The following is a 27,192-nucleotide window of genomic DNA, read 5'->3' on the forward strand; positions in this document are numbered from 1 at the left end:
TTAAAAATGCAACGGTCGTCCCACTAATAAAAAAACCCGGGGCAGACCCCTCGGATCCGTCCAATTACCGGCCCATCTCCCTTCCCCCCTTCATGGCCAAAATACTTCAGGCTCACGTGTCTAGATGTCTTTCGAACCTCATCGAACATTCTGACTATCTAGAACCGAACCAAGCCGGCTTTCGTCCGTCACACTCTAAGCAAGCGGTGATCCTCTGAGTCCAGGATACTCTTAGAGTCAATGCGGCCAAGGGCATCCACCAGGCCTTGGTGCTCCTGGATCTGTCGGCCATGTTCGACACGGTCAACCATAACATACTGTTGAACCGTGTCGAACAGGCCAGCCTCAAGGGACCCGCTCTTAGATGGATAGCCTCCTTCATCACCAATCGGACGCAGTCAGTGAGACTCGGGACATTTACAGCCCGAGACTATCTTCCCTCTGTGGGGTGCCTCAGGGTTCATCACTGTCGCCACTTTTTTTCAATTTATACCCCAGACCCCTGATACATTCCCTAAAAAAACGCAAGATTACCATTTTCAACTACGCTGATGACTTGCAGTTGATAATTCCTTTGAATTCCCCAGACTCAGCAGATGAGTTCCGGGCAACAATGTCTTACTTACGGAGGTGGATGGACCTGAACCATCTTAAACTCAATCCAGGCAAGACAGAACTAATATTGCCCAGGAAGAGTGAGCTCAGTTGAGGCCCACATTTCTGGCCGACCAATATGGGCCCCCCGCCCACGGCTTCCCCTTCGGCCAAAAACTTAGGAGTCATTCTCAGCACCGACATGTCACTTAAAGGACAGGTGGGAGCTGTTGTTTCCTCTAGCTTTTCCAAGTTCGAAAGATCAGGAAAATTGCACACCTGTTGACCCACTCGGCACTCATACAGGTAGTGATAGCCCTGGTACTCTCTCGCTTGGACTTCTCGAATGCCCTATATCTTGGCCTGCAAGTGGGACTGCTAAAACGACTCCAGATGGTCCAAAATCAGGCGGCAAGACTTATATGGAAACAACCCAAATGGCAGTCAGCTAGATCTGGTATGGCAAAACTACACTGGTTGCCGATAGCCCAAAGGATCGCTTTTAAGACGGGCTGCACTGCTTTTAAAGCACTGCACGGTAAAGGCCCTAAATTTGTAAGAAACATGACTAACAACTATAAACCCCAGCGTAACTTACGTTCTGCCCATCTTGGCCTGGTCACCATCCCCTCGTTCAATCAAAAAAGGCAAGGAGGAAGCTGCTTCTCCTATCTGGTGGCCACTTTCTGGAACTCCCTCCCCTTTCTCACTCAGGAACTGCAACAATCTTTTGGTCTTTAGGAAGTCCCTGAAGACGTTTGAGCAAGCCTAAGCTTAGGGATTGGTTACGTCTCTCTACAACAGAGCCATGAAACCTACGGGTGTACGTGCGCTCTATAAATGGTTAGTAACACAACAGTACATAACACCCTTGCAAGATGCCTGGACCAGGTAAGGTCCCAGGAGACCTTTATCACTCTGAGCCTAGTGTATGGAGACCTTACATTAACCTTGTATACAAAAGAATACTGGCAGATGACAGCATATCCCTCTCCTGGCTAGGTGGTGAACTAATCCCTATTTTCAAAAAGGGTGATAGAACATCTCTTTGTAACTACAGACTAATCAGTCTGATCAGTAACCTTCAGAAGGGAATACTCTCCCTCTTCACATCAAAACCAGTCCATCCCTGTTAATTTTCCGAAGACAGTTGAAAACATGGTTATTTGATCAATAATTTCACTTCTCATTTTATTTCAGTCAATGTATAATCTTCTGCGCCGAGACACCTTCGAGTATTTGTGCGCAATACAAATTTAATAAACATAAACATAAACAGAAGGGTTTTGGCATCAAATCTTAGATAGACTACAAGACTGGTTGGATTGGAGGAAAATCCTATCCCCATTTCAAGCAGGGTTCCACACCACAGTGAGTACTATCAACCAGGTCTTTCACTTGAATCTTATAATATGGAAATAGCTGGTGTTCTGTGAAGACCATGTCAACATGGCCTTGGTAGATTTCAGGGCTGCCTTTGACCTGGTCCCTACATGTCAACTGTGGCCCACTTTGGCCAGTATGGATTTTGAACCATGCTTACTGTATGTCCCTATTAGACTCCATGAAAATAACTTTGGTCAAGTGAGGTGGGAGGCCAGACTGGAGCTCACAAACTGTATACCTATCGCCCGTGGTGTGTGCCAGGGCTGCATGATGGCCCCTACCCTGTTTTCCCTCTACATTAATGACTTGGTGGACCATTTATCCACTTGTGTTCATAATTTTTCCAGGTTGGGGGGTTGTCAATTCCTGGATTGTTATTTGCTGATGATATCATGCTACTTTCCTGTACTGTATCTGAGCTGCAGAACCTGCTGAACAGTTTAGTTGAGCATTGGGATATTAGTGGTTTGGAAGTATATGCTTCCAAAACTAAGGTCATGGTCCTCAAACCCATAAATCATTTAAAGGCGGGTTCTCCATGTGTGGGACAAAGGTCCAGCAGGTAGATCTGTTTGACTATCTGGGAGTGAGGTTCGACAAAAACACCAAATGGAAGGCCCAAACATTAAAATCCGAATTCATCTAATGCTTCAACAGTAACAAAGCGCAATAAAGCTTCGACACCGAAATCAGTGTCCCCAGTCATTGAGATCTATAGGGCAAAGGTGCAGTCAGCCACTCTGTATGGTGCAGAAGTTTGGGGTGCAGAGAATCTTGGTGGGTTGATTTACAGGGAACATTGTCTTATTAAATCCCTGTTCACCCTTCTGAGAACCACCCCGACAGTTCTTTTTTTCTCAGATACCAGCCTCAAAAGAATCGAAGGCTTTGCCAAGTTAAAACCCTTACTCCACTGGGTTAGACTGTTATTAGTCTTAGAGGAGGTTGTTAACCATACCTATGCTTAGCTATATTAAATTCAAACTGAGAACCCTAGGCTTGGGTACATACTGGCCTAATTAATCTGAAATTAATATTAACTCAAAGTCAGTTGTCGAACAGAAATTTTGGGCCTTACGATTGACTTACATCATCTTAATGCAAAGATAGGAGGTCTGAAGGGTGGTTTTTGTCCTTTATAGTTGCTTCATCATTCGAACCCTATATGGATGGTTTTGTACCACCGTTAACTCGTACCTTGTTGATAAAACTGAGAGTTGGAACACTGCTTGTGAATAAACTCATGCACAAGTGGGACTCCACTAGACCAACATCGCTCATTCTGCAATGACTATCTAGAGGCATTAAACATCTACTTTTCTTTATATGGTATATGGCATATGATAGACTGAGCCGAGGAGGTCTTGGCTAAGGCCAATCTGCCTCGCCCTCGGCACGAGGCACTTTAGTGAAACTTATCGAATCTTAAGATCAGACCGCAGCATCCCGATGCATTTAAGTCTTGGGTGCTATTTGTTAGCTGTTAGGGTATAACGAAATCCCTAGGACGTCTGATGTAGCATGTTAATCTCCTTTAGGATGTGCTCATAGCAGGCTAATGCAACAATGATGATTGGTATGCATGCATTATTTGTACGTACTGCTGCGTATTGACGAGAAATGTAATCAATTGCTGCAATACTTTGTTTTTAAATTAATATTTATAACATTATTTTTATACTTTTCACTGTATGTTTTATGGATGTGATCCCGAAATAAGCATTAATAAAATGAACAGAAATGTGTCACCCCATTCCACCCCAATAACTGAAACTAAATTATTCATATAATTTTCTAGCATTTTATTTCTTACCCCCCCCCTTGCCTCCTCACAACATATGAATGAAAGATGGCCTCTTTCACCCAGATGCTCCACCTTCTCTTCTCCACCCTTGCTACCTCCCTTACCTGTTCTCTTTTCCCGTGCAGCACCCGCACCTTCACCCCTAGTCGAGACGGTGGCTTCCTCTCACATAGCCTGGAAGGCAGGTTTCCTGCAGAGGTGCTCCTTTGGGAGGTGCATGGAAGCGCAAGGGTGTCGGCTAGGGTCAGGAAAGATTAGGGCCCCCGATTCTAAGTGCAGTTTATGCTGATTGAAGGATGGCGAGGGGGAGCCGGAGTACTACCCCTGAACTCCAGGGGCCTCATTTATGAGGCTGTGCGTCACTTTTACGGCGCCTATGCGTCACTTTTTGTGACGCACCAGTGGCTTAAAAAATGGGCCTTGTTGCGCCATATTTACAAAGTGACGCATCTAGGTAGATGCGTCACTTTGTAAACCCCTGCGCCACATTATATCTGCGCCAGGTATAATGTACGCAAGGGGGGCGTATTGACGCAAGGAAGGGTCGTATAAGTGACGCAGTGAAATCTATGAGATTTCACTGCGTCACATTTAGGACGCCGTTGCGTGAAAATCTTGCGCCTGCCTCACAGCAGGCGTAAGACTGACGCAGGCCCTTTGGATGCATTGCTGGAGTTGCGTCACTTTTGTGACACACTCCAGCAATGCGTCACTTTTGCGCTTACAGATACGTCAGAAATACTGACTATCTGTAACTCCTTGGGACATGATGCATCATACATTAAATGTGACGCATCAGGAATGTCGCAAGGAGTGCGCACTGAGAAGTGACGCATCGCTGCTTTCACGCAGCGATGCGCCATTTCTCATAAATGAGGCCCCAGGGATCTTGTAATTGCATACCAATGCCCCAGGCCCGGCAGCACATCTCTGCCTATAGAATGGAGTTACAGGTGGTGCATTTTTATTTTGAGGCTCTCCACTCAGTCTCAGACAGCACCCTAGAAACAGGAGCGGCGGGGGTCAGTGGCGGGATTAATATACAGGCGCTAGCAATTTACTTTTTTTGGAATGGGGAGTTATGTAAAAAAAAATGTATACTTTCCGTCACAATTTTATCTGGCCCCAAAGATACCACACCACGTGGAGCCTTAGAACTCACCGATACAATACAACGTCATATATATATACCAAAAGAAATAAAAAAACGGGCTTTTCAGAAACACCGCCTTTGTTTTTATGTTTTAAGTATTGGTTCTCCATTAAAGGTATTTTAGTTTATGTACACAGTCTCACAGTCCTTCAAGGGGAAGGACGTTTTCTATATTTTTATTCTACCCGAGACCGTGCGCTATGTACGGAAACGCAGGCCGAATTAATGACACGATGCTTTGAAGCGTGGACTGCTTCATCATCTGTTTTCATTCCCCAAAAAAGCAGCACTTACACGTTTGATGATCTCTGAAGTAAAACAGAGGCCATATTTATTTTTAAATTCTGTTTACTGGTCAGTGGGCGAACAGGAAAACCACCAGCCGCGCTGCACTTTGGGATGTGGCAAAGATACTAATTTGAGCAGCTGAAGGTCTGCTGTGCTGTTTTCCTGCCCGCTCCTTCCAGATGAGGTGTTCGCCTCACGTTACTGCTGTGGTTGTTAATGTTATCCTGGCAGACGATCTGTCACTGACACTAGCCTGAGCTAGCTAGAATAGTGCTTATCTTTGCTAATTTGGTCTGGAAATGCAGAAAACCGACGCAGTGATGACTGGCTTCCTGAACTATTCCCATCATTCGAGGCCAATGTCAACGCCTTCCCAAAGCCCAGGCTGCAGGTGTGGCTTCCAAGCTGATCATGTAAGTATTGCATCGAAATTGCATCTAAATGGCACTTCAGGCCCACGACGAAGTGCCGGAGCCATTATCAGATGGATGGCACACTACACCATAGGAGATGCTTGCTTGGAAGAGTGTCAGTGTAGCGTGGCCTGTGCGGGAAGCATTTTCCTATTGTGCGTGCTGTTGACCAGACTGAGATCAGCCGCTGTGCTTTAGTGTGCAGGGAGCATGGGACAGCATGCATGAACCTTATAGTAATTGTAATTGCATCGATATAGCGCTTACTACCCCTGACGAGGCATCAAAGCACTTTTTTGACGAGTAGCACGCTGCTCCGGAACCCAAAAAGCATTAGTGGTGAATTAGTATAGGGAAATATGGAATTAATTTGAGCGGTGGGCATGTTAGTCTGTGATTTGGATTGAAAGGGATAGTGGAGGGATAGAAGAGGGAAGGGTTTGCATTTATATAGCGCTTGGTACCCCTGATGAGGTGTTGAAACGCTTTTCAGCGGGTAGCACGCTACTTCGGAACCCAAACAGGATTCGTGGGGAATTAGTATAGGGAAATATGAAATTAATTCGAGCGGTGGACATGTTAGTCTCTTATTTGGATACAAAAGGATAGTGGAGGGAAGGGTCTAGAACGTGTTTTTGTTTGTTTTTGGAGCTCACAGCAGTAGGAGGAGGTTTGGGATGAGTAAAGAGGGGTTGGAGGGGGGAAGAGTCAAAGGCAAGGGTTAAGAAAGGCTTGTTTGGGGGATCTCAATAGTAAAAGAGGTATGGGATGTTGCGAGGAGGGGTAGAAGAGGGAAGAGTCTGAAAAGTGTTACTTTGGGGATTATAGTAGTAGGCCCTTTTATTGCCTTTACTCAAGAAGCCCACTCTCGACCCTTCACTTCCTGGTAATTATAGACCTATTTCTCTTTTGCCTAGCTTGGCCAAGGTCTGCGAAAAGGTGGTCACTTCGTAGCTAACCAACTATGTGGCGAAGTCGGGCGCGCTACATCCTGCGCAATCGGGGTTTCGGGTTGCCCACAGCACAGAGTCGGCATTGTTGGAGGTGGCTGAGGCTATTAGGGACTGTTAGGATGCCAGCGGGAGAGCAGACTTGGTGATGCTGGATCTCTCGACGGCTTTCGACACGGTTCCTCACTCTCTCCTTCTTAACCGACTTGCCGACATCGGTATTACGGGTACGGCGTGGAGTTGGTTGCCATCCTTTTTGGAGGACAGGTCACAGCAAGTCTGGCTGCCTCCGTTTTCCTCGTCATCCTCCCCTCTCTCCACTGGCGTCCCGCAGGGCTCTTCCCTTAGCCCCCTTTTGTTTAACATCTTTATGAGTCCCCTGGTTTACCTCGCGGAGTCACTGGGGGCTAGAGTGATGGCATATGCGGATGACACGCAGTTATTGTTCACCTGGAGAAGGGGTGAGGACTCGGTCATCATGGCTCAGCGTTGTCTTTCTGCGGTGTTTCGCTGGCTGGCCAATGCACAACTTAAGTGCAACGAGGAGAAGTCGGAGGTGCTCCTGTTTTGGGCATTTCCTGCTGGCTTTAGAACTAGACTGTGGCCTCCGGACTTTCCGCCCCCTCAATCAGACAAGGGCCATGCAAAAAACTTGGGGGTGTGGTTTGAGGAAAATCTGAATTTTGCGACGCATGTCAAAAAACTCACAGGGACTTGTTTTGGTATACTTAAAACCCTGCGAAAATTCCTCCCCCTTCTGCCTATGGAGGCCAAAGAAACAGTAGTCCGGGCTTTAATTCTTTCACGGTTGGATTATTCCAACGCGCTTTTAGTCGGTTGTCCAGGCTATTTGATAAAAAAGTTACAGGTAGTCCAAAACGTGGCTGCTCGGCTCCTACTGGGCCTCTCTTCCAGGCAGAGCGTGCGGGTCCATCTCCGCCACCTTCATTGGCTCCCAGTTGAGGCCCGTTTGAAATTTAAAATGTTGGTTATTGTCGAACGGGCCTTTTATGGATTGGGCCCACTCTATCTGCAGAAGCGTTTGATTTTTTATTCCCCTACTAGGACTCTACGGTCTTCGAACCAACTCCTTATCCAGACTCTGCGTTTTTTGCGCCATAGTTTAGGTGGATGCTCTTTCACCCGTAAAGCTGGCCTAGCCTGGAATGAGCTTCCTTTTGCTCTTAGGAAGGTTGCTGATCCGGCTGTCTTTAAAAAGAGCCTAAAAACACTATTGTTCTGAGCACATTCTTTTGAGGCTTTGCCTGCTGTGTTGGTGGGCGGTGGTTCAGGGTAGCAGCGCCGGGATACTCTGAGCAACTGTGCGCTTTAGAAATGCAGGATAACGTAACATAACATAACAGATTTGGGATGAGTGAGAGAGTGGAGGTAGAGGATATATTGAGAGAGGTATTGAGTGAGAAATAGGGTAGTGCATTGGAAAGAGTAGTAGAATGAGGTTTGGGATGAGACAGAGAGTGGAAATAGAGGATAGAGGATATATATATTGAGAGAGGTATAGTTACTGATTTAATGTTGTGCTCAGTCGGAAGAGTGTGGGTCATGAGTGTGGCTTTGGCAGGAAGTGTTTTGTGCGTGATGAGAGGTAGGGTGGATTTATGCCCGGAGTCGAATGAAGCAAGTTTCTGATAGGGCTGCTTGTGTGGTATCTGGTTACTTCCCAAACACTGACTTTCCAGCCTTTCAAAACGGGCCTACTTCCTAGAGTTTTTTGTACTCCTCATTTCGTATTCTCTGCAACTCCACACAAGTTCTAAACCAATTCGAGCAAGCATATCAGAAGAGAGTGTGTAGGAACACAGTTGCTTTAATGTGAAAGTGAAAATAACGATGACACTCAAAATTTTAACTGGAGTCAGTGATCTCTTGTATAATTGTGTGAATGACCAAAATTATGCGAGTAAACAAATTATGCACAAACTATGGCACACTGAAGTGTTATGTTGAGCATCATAGTTGGCACCATTTAAATAAAGTTAAAATATCTGATCTCTTTTAAAAAGAAGAGTACCTTAAACAGCTGCCATATACATTAGGCTTCCTAACAACTCATCCAGGCTTTTCCAAAGCTGTTTCCGAAAATGATCATTAAAGAATAGTTCTCTTCTAAATTTACATTAGAGGGATTCTTTCTGCTTAATGATGAAGGCTAGCAGTGCATTAATCTGCTCAGTGACAATTGTGAGAACTTGTAGTGTCTGTGTGCTTGCATGCACAGACATCAATGCACCAGGGTCCGTTGTAGCAGGCAAGCATGGCCCAGCTGAAGGCCAGGGACTCCCATGGGTCTGATGACACCCAAAGAGCTGGCAGGTCCAGTCCTGGTAAGGAGGCCTCGGCCCTGGCTCTTCTTATTCTTGGAGCAGTGTGGGTTGAGGTAAACTATTCTTCAGGACTTGTAAAAAAGCTTCCTGTTTGTCAATGTAATAGGAATGTTTTCCCCACGGTTAGGGGGTCATTTTTCTTTTTTACTGGCGATGGACAGCACAAAATACCCATCCAGCCATTCATCTAAATATGGCTGACTGTCGGATGGTTTACCCCTGATGGCACCTACTGCACTGAGCAGTTGGAGGAAGTTTTACACCCATGGAGTAAATTATACGGTCGCTATAAAACTTTCAGTTTGCCAGACTCAAAATTGGGCAAGCGGACATTTAGGCTGGTGGATAGGGTAATCAGTTGTCATCGCAGCAGAGCACTTGTCCATCAAACACTAAATCAGCCCCAGGGGCCCACTTAATGAAAATCAGTTCTGACCCTGCTCCTCTTGGAAACATCCCAAACTTTGGTCACCTTTCCATTCAGCCTGCAGACCACTGCTTTTTTAGTTGGGAAATTTGAGATTCACAAACTCTGAAACTCACTGACTATGCTATGCATCTGATCAAAGGTCCGTTAGAATGGAGAAAGGGGACCATATACTGGTCCTGGAGCCGCCAAACTTCTGCATTGAGGGATAGTAGTCTCACAACTTGGACTAACTAACAAGGTATTGACTCAATATGATTTTTGACTGCTGATAAATCCTATTTACTAATCTACAAAAGAGCAGCTGTGGACACCCTTCACATCGCTTTAAATTCTTTTCAACCAGTTAAAAAGTAATGGTGTGGTATCTTACAAGCCTAGCTGCTCCAGGGCTTAATCTATTAGTGTCTGATAATGAATAACAGCACGCAAAATTATTTACATTAAGGTTGCACTCAATAGAAAATTATCGTTAATATAATGGTACATTTTTCGTTCCCTTCTTTAGGACCCTCTTCAGGGCATTTTCTCTGGTACAAAAGAAAAGTCTCTCCATCACAACTGATAGGTGTTTGGAACTCATAGCAAGTAGGAGTAGTGATGTCCGTTGCACGATGGAGTAACCCTAAATTACATATGGAACACGAGCAATGATGGAGAGGTTCTACCCAAACTCCCTCTGATGGGTCATCAGAGAGAGCACTGACTGGGGGGCAGATTTACAACAAACTAAAGTAGCACGCAGCAGCAGGTCATTTTGCTGCGCCGTGCTGCGTTAGTTTGAAATTAGAAAAAATGGGGAGTCGGGTCCTGGGACGTGCGGTCGGCTGGACCATAGGTTATATCTTGTAAAAAAACAGATTGCCAGCCACACAATTATTTTAAATCCTCTTCTTTTGAGGAAGAAACCAAGTGAAACTCCTGGGTTTATCTGGGTATCGTGCTTTTACCCTTTTTCTTTTTATTGTTTTCAAATTTTCTATTTCATGTATGAAAAGAACACTTTTTCGTATTTTTTTGTTTACATAACAAAACAATTATTCACAACACGAAACATTTTGAGACATACAATCACCTAATTGTACATACACACTGATTCACTTTGATATATACACCAAATTATCTTACAAAAGACCAGAGATTAATATGGGTTCGAGATTTCTAATAGACTATTATTGAAAGTCAGAAAAAATTAATAGAAGCAACTTAATATAATATGCAATTCATTTTACAACCATAGACCACAAATAAATTCCTTTAGTCTATCGACAAACAACTGTCTAATCTCTTTTATGCCAACGCGTTTCGAATCCGGTATGTCCACTCAACGGATTCTCTTCATGGCTCTGCCTTTAAAGAACGTATCTGAAAAGTGTATAAAACAAAGCTCGTTTTAACTTCTTCATTTAGAGGTCCTTTGCTTCCAACTAAGCAGTTACAATGTCACTTCTCTTACCTGTACGCCAGCAGTTGCCGGTCCGCAGGAAGAGTGTAGTTTTGGACTGGGATTCTTAGCTGTATGTCAAAAATTAGATAAGGGCATCATCACTTTTCTTGCTTAGCTAATAAGACTACATGGGGCACACATCTATTGGACATACCTTTAAGGATCGAATCCTTGTCCCCTCCGATACGTCAATATTCCTTTCCGGTATTGTAGGTTGTTTACAGCCTGCAATTGGTAAAGGATTTTATGTAAAACTTTATTCGCACAGAAAAAAGAGAGAGCGTTCACTGCTCTTAAAGGCGTACCTGTTTCTATTTGTTTTCTGCTTCGGCTGTCTACTCTTCACGTTAGCGGTAAGCGCGCACCATGCGCATTCCAATTTCCGCTTGTCGGTCGATACCCTGCAATAATTATACGTGTGTTTTAGCTACCCTGTTAGTTAAAACTGTATGGGGCACTGCTTGATAAAATCTCGCTCGACTTACATGTGCTTTCGGCTGACAATGAGAGACCCTCAGTCTCTGGATGCAGCTGTTTATTCTTCTCTTTCGCTACAAGCGCATGCCGTGGGCAGTCCGATTTCAACTTATCGGTCGTGACCCTGCAGTGATAATACGTATATTTTTACTACCCTGTCAGTCAGACTATGTCAAACACTCCTTGATACAAAATCGCTCGACTTACTTGTGTTTGTGGCTGACCGGCGACTGGCTCTCAGTCTCTGGATATGACGGCCATGTTGGAACTCCATAAAATAATAAGATCGACCTCTTAGTGGAGAAATAAGCGAGAATAAAGGAATAGTTCTTCCTAATACAAAGGTATATTCACCTTCTTTTGTACCAAACATCCCCACTCTCGCAAATAAACCCACTATAAGATGGCCGCCACAGTAGTGCTGTATTGAAAGCTTTAAAACCCGTTCCAACATGGCTGCCATATCCAGAGACTGAGAGCCAGTCGCCGGTCAGGGTAGCTAAAACACACGTAAAATTACTGCAGGGTATCGACCGACAAGCGGAAATTGGAATGCGCATGGTGCGCGCTTACCACTAACGAGAAGATTAGACAGCCGAAGCAGAAAACAAATAGAAACAGGTACGCCTTTAAGAGAAGTGAACGCTCTCTCTTTTTTCTGTGCGAATAAAGTTTTACATAAAATCCTTTACCAATTGCAGGCTGTAAACAACCTACAATACCGGAAAGGAATATTGACGTATCGGAGGGGACAAGAATTCGATCCCTAAAGGTATGTCCAATAGATGTGTGCCCCATGTAGTCTTATTAGCTAAGCAAGAAAAGTGATGATGCCCTTATCTAATTTTTGACATACAGCTAAGAATCCCAGTCCAAAACTACACTCTTCCTGCGGACGGGCAACTGCTGGCGTACAGGTAAGAGAAGTGACATTGTAACTGCTTAGTTGGAAGCAAAGGACCTCTAAATGAAGAAGTTAAAACGAGCTTTGTTTTATACACTTTTCAGATACGTTCTTTAAAGGCAGAGCCCTGAAGAGAATCCGTTGAGTGGACATACCGGATTCGAAACGCATTGTCATAAAAGAGATTAGACAGTTGTTTGTCGATAGACTAAAGGAATTTATTTGTGGTCTATGGTTGTAAAATGAATTGCATATTATATTAAGTTGCTTCTATTAATTTTTTCTGACTTTCAATAATAGTCTATTAGAAATCTCGAACCCATATCAATCGCAACTCTGGTCTTTTGTGAGATAATTTGGTTGTATATATCACAGTGAATCAGTGTGTATATACAATTAGGTGTTTGTATGTATCAAAATGTTTCGTGTTGTGAATAATTGTTTTGTTATGTAAACAAAAAAATACGAAAAAGTGTTCTTTTCATACATGAAATAGAAAATTTTAAAACAATAAAAAGAAAAAGGGTAAAAGCACGATACCCAGTTAAACCCAGGAGTTTCACTTGGTTTCTTCCTCAAAAGAAGAGGATTTAAAATAATTGTGTGGCTGGCAATCTGTTTTTTTACAAACAAAAAAAAAGCGTTAGTTTGAAAAGCACAGAGATGCGGCATATTTACAACAATATGTTGCATCTCTGTGCTTTCCCCTGCGCTGGCGCACAAACTACTGCCATGCACAAACGCAGGCAACCTCGCACCGTGGCGCAAGGATGCCTGCATCGTGGGGAGATTGTTTTTGTTCAGAAAGGGTTCCCTTCCTGCCCAAAAACAATCTGAAATGCCGTTTTTCAACTTATATGTGTGCTGCATTAGCACACATAGAAATTGAAAAACAGCATTCTTTCAATGATTGTTTATGTGCAGGAAGGGAACCCTTCCTGGACAAAAACAATCATTAGAGGAGACTTCATCTTTCAATGTGTGCTGCAAAATGCAGCACGCATAGAAACAGGAAACAACAAGCATTGAAAATGCAATCGGTCTCGCCTTTTATTAAGTTGAAGCCATTTGCTTTGCTCATGGTATTGTATAGCATAGCAAATGGCTTTCACTTAATGAAAGGCGAGACATATTGCATTTTTATTGTTTGTGTTAGAAATGGACACCTTGTAAAATCCATATTTAAATATTCAGTAACTCGGATGCATTCGACTCGTAGTTAAACTTTTTTAAAAAGTAAACTGGGAGAATTGTAAGCCCGTAGTACAGCAGTTGTTACAGGATGTAGAAATGGAGGCACGGGCCAGCGTGCCACCCCATGCCGACCACTGTAACATGGAAACAGCAAAACGACAAGTCCCAGCATGCACATGCTTAGTGTTCTTAAAAAACACTCACTTTTTGAAAATTGCCGTGAGGACATAGGGCCAGATAGCAGAGATAAGGGTGTTACGTGCCCACTTTTAAAATTTGGACATTCACGCCGATTGCTTCACTGAGGATATGAATAATTTTTCAAAAACAGATAGAAATCTGTCTAGATGAAAACTGGAGCGCGCCCAGCCAAAAGCAGTAACCACGAGAGCAAACCATCAACAGAAAAAAGAAGCAACGGCCACTCCCACCCTCGGGGGCCGAAATAAAGTGGCGTAAACGCCCCGGCCCGCCCGAACCATGGCAAAGCTCCACTGTGTACTACTCTGACCCAGAAGCACTGACCAGGGGCAGCTGGTGCTGACCCAAACCGAAAGCCTCTGTCTGCAGCTTACTATCTGAGAAAAGAAGCAGCGGCCACTCCCGCCCTCCCCCAGCTGAAAGAAAGTGGCGTAAATTCAAGACTTCGCCCCTACCCGCCCGGACAATGGCAAAGCTCCACTGTGTACTGCTCTGACCCAGAAACACTGACCAGGGGCAGTTGGTACGGACCCAATATCGAGATAGTCTTTGGGTTGAAAATGCTTGTTGACATCATGAGGGATGTAATGCTATGAACATTCCTTCTTCCTTGTCAGTTAAAACCTACCTTCACATTCAACATTTGATGCTATAACTACCTTTTTTCTCCATGGCACTGTGATCATTGTGGGCAACTTACAACCAAGCGTTTTCATGCACAACTGTGAATACATACTAATTGTTGAGGACACTGATCAGATTGCTGACAGTCTATCTGTATATTTATTCATTTTTTTGTGCATAGAGCGGGGCCTCATTCTCCGAGCTGTTGCCGGGTGAGGTGAGGCTTGACTCCCACACATAGTTGGGTAAGTTTATCTATTTGTTTAATCTTTATTCAGAATTCTCTGTGGTTTACCCTATGTGCAACCTGTATTAATCATTCGGCCGTCACAGATTTGACTGGCCTAGCTGAGTCTTGTTTGGTCTTCATTGCATGATATAATAGTCTTTTCCAGGGTTGACTGCCCCTGGTAGTCTATCATGTGTAGAGAACAACAAGTAGTTGTTTTATTTTTCTCTGTCTTTGTTTGCAGGGACTGCATCCTCTATCAGCACATGGTTCAAGAGGATACGGTAGGATGGTCCAATTGACCACATTTACTGTTGGCGGACTTATTTTGGTCTGACACTTCACTTTTTCTTTGCACTATCAATAGAGTGTATCTTTGCAGTAGCAACTTTATACTAGTGGCCCTGAAGAATGCCGGTGTAGTTTCACCTGATGGCAGAAACATGTTGGCCTTATCAACCACACAGCAAAGTAGACAGTGATTTTGTCATACTGTTTTGCACCCTTTTTTAATGTGACGTCCAGGTGAATAACAATAAAGGGATCTTTCTTTTGCCTTGACCGTCATTTTAATGTCACTCACTCATTTTTCACTGCACTGCACTGTACCAGCATCGCCAGTGGCGTGGACACTTCCATCTTGTGAACCATAACAGTGTGATATCTAGCCAATTCATCTGGGCATGGATACACCAATTTGGTTCTAGATGTCCTACATGACGAGGCTCCGCCAAGAGGGTGGGCTGATAGGATTTCTACTGTACATTTAGTGTCTATCAACCACTTGGGACTGGTTCAGTGCAATATCAGTGCGTAGTTTTTTTCATTGAAGACCTTGAGGACTTAGCTTCTTTTTTCAGACCTTCAAGTTCTTTTTGTTCTTTATAGTTCAAATAGGGGTTTTGAACTTGGATGGTCTATAAACATACTCCCCTTGACCCTCCCTTAATAGTTGTTTCTCTGCACTGTGCACACTGCATCTCAAGGATATTTAGATTTTTCTTATTAACTCCCATTTCCATTGATTGTCTTTGTGTATACAGTATAATTTTGTGATGCAGGACCAGCTACGCACTTTGATTACGGCAAAATTTCAGACATCTCACCATAATCATGCACAAATAGTGAAAAGTGGAACGAAAGTAGGGTAAGAGGGGGATATAAACTAGGGACAGATTACTAAGAGACCCTAGGGTGACTAAGAGACACAATATATAAAGCAGAAATTGTGAAGGAAATATATTTTTTTTAGATTAACCGGGTGAAAGTCATAGCCAATCCAACAAACTGGGCTGGCAATTCCTATGGCAATTAAAATGGCAAGAGACAAAAAGCTTGCACATACCAAGTTGGTTGAAGAGCTCCAAAACTTTAAAGAAACAAAGTAGGTATGGGATTACTTTAACAAGGCGCCGTAAATCAGCAGAACTCGGGGGCCAGTTGGATAACTTGATAATGAAGAGTGCAGAATTTACTCTCTTGCATTCAGGTCAAACCTTCCATGAGAAAGGAAATCTCTTGGGTAGACTTCAGGCTAGGAGACTGAGAGTCCAGAGAGCTCGCAAGGGGAGCATAACAAGAGACGATGGCACTCGGGCTTGTGGGGAGAAAGAGAAATAGACTACCTTTCAGGACTTCTATTAGTGGCTCCACCCTATGGCGAATAGGATAAGAGAGCAATAGTGGCTTATGTACAGTCCAGGGCCCTATTCTCCATCACACCTAAAATGGTGCAGGAATTAGACAGCCCCAGAAATATTGAAAATGAGTAAGGTAATCTGAGAGATGCAAAAGACCATACCAAATGGATTGCCAGCGCACTACTACAAGATATTCTCAAGTTTCTTTCAGAGGCACTGGTCAGATTTTTCAATGCTATAGAACAGGAGAGTGGGCTGTCACTACACATGAAAGAGACAGTTGTTACCGTTCTACTCAAACTCGGGAAGAACCCAGAAGACTGCACATCATACGGTACAATAGCACTCCTAAATAAGGACGCTAAGATCTTCACTGAATGTCAGTCAACAGTCTGAAAATATTATGCATGATATAGTAAACTTTAGGCTTTTTTAGGGGTGGACAGGGCCACACTAACCTATGTCAATAGTGCACCTAGGGTCGCATTACACATGCGGCACCTTTTCTTTCATTGCGCCGAGCGCAATGAAGGAAAATGTGCCGCAGTTTGAGGAATTCACTTCCCCACGGCATCCGAGATCTTGTGCTGTATTGGAGGGCAATGCATTCATGTGAAAAACGGAGTGGCTGCTTCACATCTGCTCCGTGTTTCACTGCACTTTTAAAGGGGATTATAGATCCACTTGCAGGTTGGTGCAGTCAGTCACTGCACCTGCCTACAAGGGAATGTTTGGAGGGTCCACAGGACCCTTTTTACCCCCGGCAGAGGGCTGCTCTCAGAAGGTGCACTGACAGTGCGCCACCTTTTAGGTGAAGCATTGTCAGTGCAGCTCCTGAGGGCTTCTTTGGCTCTGTGCCCACGTCGGTCATACGGTGTGGGCCCAGAGGCAAAGGGGTTTGTTCATTTGCATGGGACACGCCCCATGCAAATGAGGGAATGCACCCTTGAAGATAGCGCTGATGCTTTATGTGCACCAGCACTATTGGTATTACAGAAGGGGCTGCACACTGTAGCCCGACACACCAATTCAGTCTAAAGCGCTGCGAGGCCTCCGGGTGGTTATGCGCTATACAAGTGGAATTTTTCATTTCATTTCATTTCATTTCATTTCACGCCCATGTCCTCACGCCTATGTCTTGTACATCATATAATAGCCCATTGTCTTACATGTCCAAGGGTGCACCCATTATGGTTGGCGTTCTTCAGAGCCCATGTACATTTTGACAGGGTGAGGTTATGTAACTAATGCCATATCGTATCAGGGGGATGAGGCTTCTGCGGTCTGTTCAGCAGAGGAGATGTCACGGTGTCAAAAATAGAGGTGAATGATTCCCATATTTCGCAGGGGCAGCTCCCCTGCGGCATCAACTCCCAATAAGGAGACAATTGTTCATGCAATAAGCAACATCTGTGAGCCACTCCGTGGTTCTAGGGGCCCGCAATCTCCCCCAATGCATTGCCACGTGTTGTTTTGCGTGGAGAAGCAGCATTGCAACCAGATTGCGGAACTTCTGAGGGGCGTCCCCAAGTTACCTCAGCAGCCCCAACAGCGACAAGGATATGACAGGGTGAGTGCAAGGTCTGCGTTCCAGACCTTGCGTGTCTTTGAGATAGTCACTGGTGCGGTTTGTTGCATGTGGTGGTACAGGGAGGTAATCATCTTGCGCTGTGAGAGTGTTGTGTAGAGTGTTGTGTAGATGTGCTTTAGGGCCTGCAGTGTCCTCAGAGGGCCTGGAAAGGTATTGTGTAATGTGTGGCACATTGACTGCAACTGTAAATACAGGAAAGCCTCTACTGGCACCAAAGGAGCGGTGTCAGGTGCCCGGGAGTGTGGGGGGGGGAGGGGGGTCGAGGAATCGGTCTCCCTGGTACAAGTCTGCAAATGTATGTATATTTAGCCTCTTCACATGGCTGATTGCACCTTTGTCTTTTAGAGAAGATAGCGAGGGGTGATTAGCTACTAGAACTGATGGGGCATAGAGCTGTGCAGTGCCTGCGCGCCTTCCAAGTCCCTATCACGCACAGCGCATACACTGAATGGTATTGATTTCAGGGTCCGGCGATTTATATCACACAAACAGGGCCGTGGCTAATGGCCAAGGGAAAGTTCTATCTGTCTCAATTGCGGCGTGTGTTTGAAAAGGTGTGGGATGAGTCCAGAAGTGTAAAAAATGTGCCTGTGCACAGAGCGCGTATAGTTGAAAATCCGGTGCACCCAATCCCCGCTGTGATTGCTGCAGTGTTAGTACCTCGTATTTCTCCCGCGGTTGTTTGCCTTCCCAAATAAGTGTGGTTAGGTTAGAACTAAGTCGCTTGAAGAAGCTAACAGGGAGTGGAATCGGAATATTCACAAATAAATATAGGAATTTTGGTAATACCACCATTTTTAGGTTTTGCCTCGCCGAAGGATGCGCTCTGCGCATCCTTTCGGCGCAGGCGAAATCCTGTTGAGTTGCATAGTGTGGCTTGGTTCGGCCCTCGTCCTTGATTGGCTGGCTCCGTAAACGGAGCCTTGCCATTGGACGAGGGGCCTGTCCGTCAATGCCGGACCAGACACGGGGGCGTTCCCGACATTCTTTGGCTTTTGCCGACGTCACGGGACGCCGGGAACGCCCCCGTGTCTGGTCCGGCATTGCCGGCACTACTGCGTCTCTTCTTCCCGTTTCCCGCCCCGTGACTGGCCGGCCGGCCAATCCTAGCGCGGCCGGCCGGAAGTGCCCGCCCCCGCAGCCCGGGGAAGAAGGAGAGGAAGACGGCAAGCACTATGGCGGCGCCCGCGGGGAGACCGGAGAAGTGCCTCTCCAACCTGCCGCTCTGTCTGGGCTGCCCAGCCTGTCGCTGCTCAGGTGAGTCGATTTATTTGTTTTTTTTTTTTCCCTCCTCCCCTACCCTCCGAGCCCCTGCCCCAACCTGTCTTCCTCCTCGTGGCCGGGGCTATGTTTAGGGGCGCTAGGCCGCCCGCATGGCCGGGCTTTGTGTGCCGGTTACCGGCCTCACCCCGCTGTGAGGGGCGAGCTTGTCAGAGAAATAGCTGTGTGGATTAGCATCCCCCTATATGGGTTACCCGTATGTTGGTCGGGGAGGTGGCATGGTATAAGGGGCGCACGAGCCAGCAGGGCGCTATCTGAAGAGGACAGCCTCTATCGGAGCACGTGCGCCGTGTCAATGGAGTCGTGAGCTGGGGAGAGCTGCTTCCTCTCAATTGCGGGGAGTGGGTCGGATAGGCTTTCATGTTGCTATCGGCTAATGCTTTGCACGTGACACGGGAAGAGGAGGGTCAGTGAGTGTCAAGCCGGTTTAGTTTCACTATTCGACCCCCATGCGGGTGACCTAAAGCCCAGGTTGACTGCCTTTTCCGGGGTCTAAAACTGAAAGCTGTTTGGTTGACACCACCTTACTTAAGATAGGTGAAGTATGGATTCTTCTGTGTTCTCAGAAAGTTTACAAACTTAGTAATGACAGTGCTTTGCAAGTACAATGACCAGGTTACTCTTTTGTTATATTGTCAGCAGCTCCGCCGCTTCACTTAACTAAGTCAGTGCATCGGGCGAGCCTTCGTTGTAGATCCATTTACCTGGGCTGCACCTCGTGATGCCTGATTCTGTAAAAGGCGAGCCCGAGATGGGAAAAGCGTTTTCCAGTTGACACGGAGAGGAGTTATGTGGTCACTCTAACTGCAAAGCGTGTTCACGGTCTATCGTGCGATTTCTACTAATTTGACTCAACTAGGACATATTAACGGCAGGGTTTACTGTACACATTTGTACTGGGAAGTACTCTTGGAAACTGGAGCAGCCCTTTAATGTGGACTTGATCCTCTTCTCTTCACATTGCCAGGGAGTTTTTTTTAAGTCTTTGGTAGCTTTCTGCCGGTGGAAAGAAAGAACGTATGTTCTTGACTTTGCCGTCAGCGCAGTTTAATGGCCCACCCCATCCCCCCTACCCATGTACCTACAAAGACATTCAGTGCGGGCACCTTACTCAAAAAAATCACCAGGTTGTTAAAATTCTGTTCCTCGGTCTGCCTATTTTCATGTCCTACTGTACACAGCAATCAGGCAAGTCATGAACGGATAATTAACCAATTTTCAAATTACAAAATGGGGGATGTTAAATTGGGCAGGATTTGTATTTTACATTCGCTTCGTGAACAATTATTCCGATAAGTGACAGAGCGCGGCGTCAAGGTGTGTGGGCCGGTAAAAAACACATGAGGACGGGGAAATTGTGTTGAAGTGAATTTCTGTGGGAAGCGTTCGCAGAAGCGAAATGCCTGTGCTCAATAAAGACGTGTTTTCCCCGTTTTTGAGCACGTTGTCGTGTGGCAAATTCTAGAACCGAAACTGTAATTATCACAGGCCCGGACTTGGATTACAGGGCTGAAGTATTTGATGGCTGGGATTAGCGACGAGGACTCGCTCGCTAAAAGGCAGAGGACACACGACCAATATCCTTTTTGAACGAATGAATATCGCATTACTTTCGGTGCATCTAATATGTTGTGTTACGACCCACAATCAGTGTCTATTTGTTCAGTGACATTTGCCCTGAATTATTATACATAATCTGTGGTCATGTTTTTGCTGAGCTCCCAAGGCCCTTGGTCTGTAAGGGAGCCATTTACCCAGCGCAGGCCTTTCTCTGTGCATTCTGGTACTCGTAGTCCTCCGTCTACGAAGGGATAACCAGGATTCCTGGATGAGTTACTCACGCACGGAATCGGGAAGCTCGAAAGCGCTGTTTTATGGAGCACAGCTCAAGAATAAAGAATATGGCGAATAATGAAAGATTGGCAATGCCAATATGTCTGCTCATAATGGCTTTGCCAATGCTTTTTTTTACAGTCTTAGATAGCTGTAGTAAATGAGCGCACATCCATTTTGGCTATCTCGGTACAGGGATTTGTTAAAAGAGAAACACAATGATTGAAAAGATGGACGTCACAGATGTTCACATCCAGATTTACTATGTTAAAATAAAACAAAAGCCATTTGAAGATGTCTGCTATGCATGTGCACACCGGTGCAGCCATCTTGCAATGGCGCAAAAACACTTTAAGATGGACGTCCCCCAAAAGCAAGGTAGACGGAGAAAATTAAACAAGAGGATCCAGCGAGCGCAATGATGCATAATATACATTATTGGGTTAAAGAGACGGAAGGGGAAACAGAGGGAGATGGGGAGAAAATAGTCCCTCATGTTCGACAAAGCAAAGTTTGATGTCCTCTGAGGAAGGGTACATTATCCGATCAAAACACAAGGAGGCCAGAATGCTCCAGGTTGGGTCCAACACTAGATACAAAGGAAAGCCATTGACTCAGGAGCAGAGAAGTGAGATAGACAAGAAATACATCCTGACATGAACAAGGCCTGACATGTAGCCCACTCCCCCTTGTCACCTCGCAGTGTGGTGGTGCTCGCAGTGTGTTGGGGGCTCTCTGTAGGTGTTTGTGGGTGTCATTTGCAAAAGATAAAGCTAGTGCCATTGCAAATAACAAGGCCATTTATTTAGGTTAAAAAAAAAAGATCAAGAGCTTTGCCAACAGCTCAAACTTTAACAAAGGCAAAACCATTGCATTGTAAATGCTTGTTATAATGGCTATATGCCTCACTATACACAGGGCCAGTGTAGACAAAATCGGTATTCGCTCCTCCAAGCAATGCATTGCTTTCCCAAAATTGCATTGCCTTATCGCCTCAGTGCTTCTGCTTATTCATATGCCTAAATATTTAACTGGGCCCTCGGCCCACTGTAGTGGGTAGTCCAGTACAAAATGAGGAGTCCCTTCTGTAAGGGGAATAAGTATAGATTTTGCCCAGTTTCACCTGGATTCCTGAGATGCCACCGAAGCGGACCACCTCATGAATCAGGGGGTCCAAATTGGTTCCGGTTCTCTCACATACAAGGTGACGTCATCAGCATATAAAGATATGATGAGTCCCAGAGATGTTTGGCCTAGCCCTCTGTCCGCATGATGCTGCTGTGATCGCGCCGCCAAGGGTTCCATAGCAATGGCGAAGCGTATAGGCGAGAACGGGAAGCGCAACCTCAATCCCCGTATGATAGGGAAGGGCTCCGAGATTAGTCCATTGATTGTGGACGAAATTTAATTACCCTAACATACCTCAAGAACTCCATCCCAGAGACAGTGAAAGTGTTAAATAGATTTGAAGTAGTTTCAGGATTTATGATTATTAAGCAACAATCAGAAATCCTAGGTATAGCAATCCTGGAGGTTGTAATGGCAGGGCTTTTGGCTCTATTTAGCAGTGATATAGACTTTGATCTTGCTCACATCTAGGATAGGTATTCTTAGCTTGTGTTGGCCCTTTTAAGCCCTTTCTTCCAGACCTAGAAGAGGCCATCTATTGCCTATTGGCTTTGGCCTGTTACTTTTACTTATAGTAGAGGTTGGATCCTGTGGTCTTGACTTTATATTACACATTGGTATGGTTTATGTAGGTATTCTGACAGAGCTAAGGGGTATTTCATCCTTTTCAGGCCTACAGGCCTAGAACTAGAGGGACTCCATCTTGATGGAGCTGAGAGGCTTATAGAGTAAAGGTAAAGTTTATAGTTAAAGCTGTTGTTCGCCCTAAGCGAACCAGAGAGAACCGGCCAGAGATGAATCTAATCAGGAAGTGTTCCTGGGCTCAGGTCTCTAGACGAAACAAGGTCACTGTGGGGGCGTCTAGCGCAAGGAGCCTGGTGCATGGGATTGGTGGGAGGAAGCTGCTGGCTGGAACTTTCCATGAGGAAACAGCATTCTATATCAGTGAAGTGCAGAGGCGGAGTCAGTGAGTTGAGTGGAATTGGAGGAGCGGAGAGGAGTCAAGCTGGAGTGGTAGAAGAGTGAGGAGCTGTTGGAGTAGGAGAGAGAGAGAGGGTTCAAGCTAGAGAGAGCTGAGATGAATTGGAGGAGCAGAGAGTGTTGGTAGAGTTGGAGGAGTGGAATTGCAAGAGGAGAAGAGACAGAAAATGCTTGGAACAGAGAGAAGACAAACAGACAGTCAGTGAGCTGGAACTGAAGGAAGCAGTCAGAAGCAGTTACTTATCAGGAGGAGGTGTGAATAGCTGGAGTCTGAAGTAATGCCTTTTAGAAGAGACTGAAGTATTGTGGATTAACCTGTGGGAGCAACTGGAGTTAATTGGACATTGGCACAGAGATCGTATCCAGAAGGAACAAGCTAGTGGAATGAAAGAGTATCAGAGCGGCAGAAACCATTAGGCTGAAGCTGGAAGGTGGAGAGAGTCCGTGGGGGAGAGAAATCCAGTGCAAAGTGATCAGCGCATAGGTGTATCCAAGAGTGCAGGAGAGAGAGAGTCTGAGATGAGCCAAGGCACAGACGAGAGAGGAACCCAGATGACAGCTAGAACAAGACTTCACACTAATCAGGTGATTTCGTTCCTGTCATATTAGTTTACTTTACACTTACGTCTTAATCTTGTCTTTATTCCCTAGGCTATTGCATTGCTAATCCTTTTCTTTGCAGCGGTGTGTTCTATCTATAGTCTTTGTCAGTTACATGTGGATGTGTCCATTACAATACAGATCTGTGTATGTGTTTATATTGTTAAAATAAACCAGCCCTAGTTCTTAGTGAACTGACATGTGCCTTGTATTCTTGTTCAATCGTAGTAACTCACGTTTCTAGTTGAGCATTGTTTGCATGAACGGATGTGAAATCCCGATCAGGTAAGTAGTGATCAAACAAATAGGAAGCGAGAGGACCTTTGATGCCAGGAGCAGAAGGCACATATTATTAATTGGCTAACTCCTAATATTGTAGTAGCAAGCCCTTAGTGAATAGGGAGAGAGACTTCCCAACATATAACTGAAGGTATTCATAGGAAAGTGGTCGTCATTGGTAAGTGGCGTTAATGAGAACACCAGGGAGGATACTGGTGTGTAATGAGAGCGCTGGGGAGGATTACCAGCGTGGAGGTCTGCCAGATTGCGGGCCGTGTGTAAGTGAGAGCGTTGGGGGGGATTACCAGCGTGGAGGTCTGCCGGATTGTAGACCGTTTGGAAAAGGAGAGCACTGGGGCTGCAGACCCACGTGTGTAGACACGCCAGATTGTGTGTCATATCTGCCCCAGGGTAGATTAGTCTGGGTCTGAGTGGTCGCGAGACTATAAGGTATGAGTGTGGTGTAGGGTATGGATATCCTTAGTAATCAGTGAGTATTCTTAGTATCCCTATAGATTTAGTGGTGTTTCTGATAATATGAGCTTGTATATTGCGAGTTCCCCATCCTCAGGTAGGTACCCAGGTGCCTGGATAGATGGTCCTGAGGAGGGATGTGGTTACGTTCTGGCTGGGTTAGAGGGGCCCCTAGGGGCTGATCCCATCTAAGCAGAAAATCCGGCCATTACATCTGGCGTAGTCGTCATCTTACGAATCCTGTGTGACCTGGCCATGTGCTTGGAGAGGTTCCCATGTGTTGTGAGGGAGTGCCCTGAGCGCCGGTTCCATCTGGCGTAATATTGCAGTTTATGTAGCCTATGTGACCTATGGGCTTGAACAGTTGCAGCGTGAGGAGATTGTACTACATCATGGCATTTGGCTTATTCAGGGTGGAAGAAAGGATTTTCATTTTGGTGTTTGAACTGTCAGGGTTGAAGGATGACATTACATGAGGGAGCCATTAACATCTTTGTGATGGTCCAATTGTACAAATGTGTGTGAAAAATGCTTTTAAATTGCCCATTAAATTGCTTGCTGCGTCTGCTTATGCTGTGCAATGTGAAATGTGTTCAATGTAATATGACTTGTGGTGTTCTTTGTATATAGCTCCTTGTAAATATGGCTTGTGAATAGCGCCATGTTATTGTGGCTTGTGAGGAGCATGTTCTCATTTTTGACTTGCTGTGTTCCTTGTGAATTGCGCCTTGGATATATTACTTGTGAAGAGCTTGTCTTGTACATATGGCTTGTGAATAGCGCCATGTAGTTATGGTTTGGATAGAGCATGTTATTGTTGCATTAGGTAGAAGAGAGCTGGTTCTCTTTCAAATGCTTGGAGAAATTGTTTTGTAGATGTGCGTACATGTTATCTGTAAACGTGGAGAGATGAGTTCATGACTTTCCCATGTATCCGCGGACATTGGGGAATGATTGTGTTTGAGCTGCCAAAGGGTTAATATCTTGAATTGAGATGGCAGTATTTATTTTAACATGCTGTTTAACATGCATGGTTATTTGAGCTGACTATAAAAGTCAGTGAGTATTTTGATGATTGATGGTTTGATTTTGACTTTTATTGGTTCCTGGGTCTGCCTACGTGCTTTGTCAGCTTCTTGAAGGAAAGGTAACATCTTGTGCTGAGCGTAGGGCTCTGTTCATTTAACATTCTTTTTGAAATGTGTCTACGAATTTGTGTGGGTTTGCCTTGGAACTGATGACTTCATGTGTCTGACTCTTAGAGGTCGGTAAGTTATAAATCAACCAGTCGGATTGAGATAAGGGTTTGCACGGAGAGAGCTGTGTTCTTTTAAATGTGCTACTTAATATGCATCCACAGACGTGTGGAGAATTATTTTTGAATGCATGATTTAAAATGAGTGAAATATTAGAAGATGGCCCAGTTGGTGTGCGCGCGCTACGGGGCTGTTTTCATTAATTATTTCTTTGAGGGTTTTCCATTTAGGAAGGAATGTGCTGGCCGATGTTTTGCAATGATCACAGGTTGAGAATAATCAATCTTGCCCGACAGTGCATGGTAACATGTGCTTTTGGTCTCTTTGGACCACAAGGAGGGTTCGTCTAACACCCTGGGCCCTTGTCTGGAGGCTGTCGCTGAGTGGATGCAACTCTCCCACCTCAAACTCAACGGGGAGAAGACGGAAATCATGCTACTAGGTAACCCTTCCCCAACCTCCCTGGCGTCTGGCTGGCCTTCATGTCTCGGTGCTCCCCCCCCTCCGAAAGACCAGATAAAGAGCCTAGGAATCTGGCTTGATAGTGTGCTGGATTTTTCAGTCCAAGCTACCAAAACTGCCTCCATATGTGTGGGGCTAATGAAAATGCTCCGCAAAGTGCTCCCTCTACTTCCATTCCAGGCGAGAAGGGTCATGGTACAGGCCCTGATACTCTCCCGCCTGGACTATGGAAATGTTCTATATCTAGGAGCCCCGGCAACAGTGACAAAAAGACTCCAAGTCACCCAAAACTGTGCCGCCCGACTGTTGTTCAACATCCCGCGCTGTCAATCAGCAAGGAATGCCTTAAGAGAACTCCATTGGCTCCCAGTGGCCGCCAGAACACAGTTTAAGGCCATGTGCATTTTGCACAAAACCTTCCATCGAAATGGTCCGGCAATCCTGTACCCCCTGGTGTCACCATATTTTCCATCTAGAGCCCTTCGCTCGGCTTCACTGCATCTGGCAACCATGTCTAAAATCAAGAAAGCCCGCTGGGGTGGCCGCTCTTTCACTCACGCAGCGGCAAAGCTATGGAATACCCTGCCTTTAACTCTCAGACAAAATAACAATCTAATGTCATTTAGGAGAAACCTAAAAACTCACCTGTATTCAAAAGCGCACTAAACTTACCCAGTAGCTCGACACAGTATTCAGTCTAAAGCGCTGCGAGGCCTCCGGGTGGTTATGCGCTATATAAGTGTAATTTTTCATTTCATTTCATTTCATTTCATTTAATTAGTGAAAGGTAACCGTGTGCTTTTAAAATAAATGTGTTCTCATTATTATTTTCCCTGATGCAAGCTGAACCTTTTTTTTTCAAATGTAGATGTTTTAATATGCAGCAAACCGGCATATGTAAGTTAACCCACTCAGTTAGAAAATAAATGGCTGTTTGATAATATATGAATTTGGCCCTTTTATTAGGTTGGATTGAAAGGCTTGCATGATTAATTACGCTGTAATGCAAAATTACATGTTGCCCCTGGTTGAACAAAATACAATGGTGAAATGTGTCTGCATTTTATGTTGTTTTAAAATTATTTCTCTTTCAACAGCTGACAGTATATATTTTTATTTTTTGGATGCTAGTGTGTATAGTTAGGGTGGAGCAGAATATATTGTTAAAAATGATAACTATAACACACTACCATCTTAATGCATTGTTATGTGTCCCTTACATTAGTTTAAT

Source organism: Lissotriton vulgaris, chromosome 4_1, assembly GCF_964263255.1.
Source record: "Lissotriton vulgaris chromosome 4_1, aLisVul1.2, whole genome shotgun sequence".
Classification (NCBI taxonomy): domain Eukaryota; kingdom Metazoa; phylum Chordata; class Amphibia; order Caudata; family Salamandridae; genus Lissotriton; species Lissotriton vulgaris.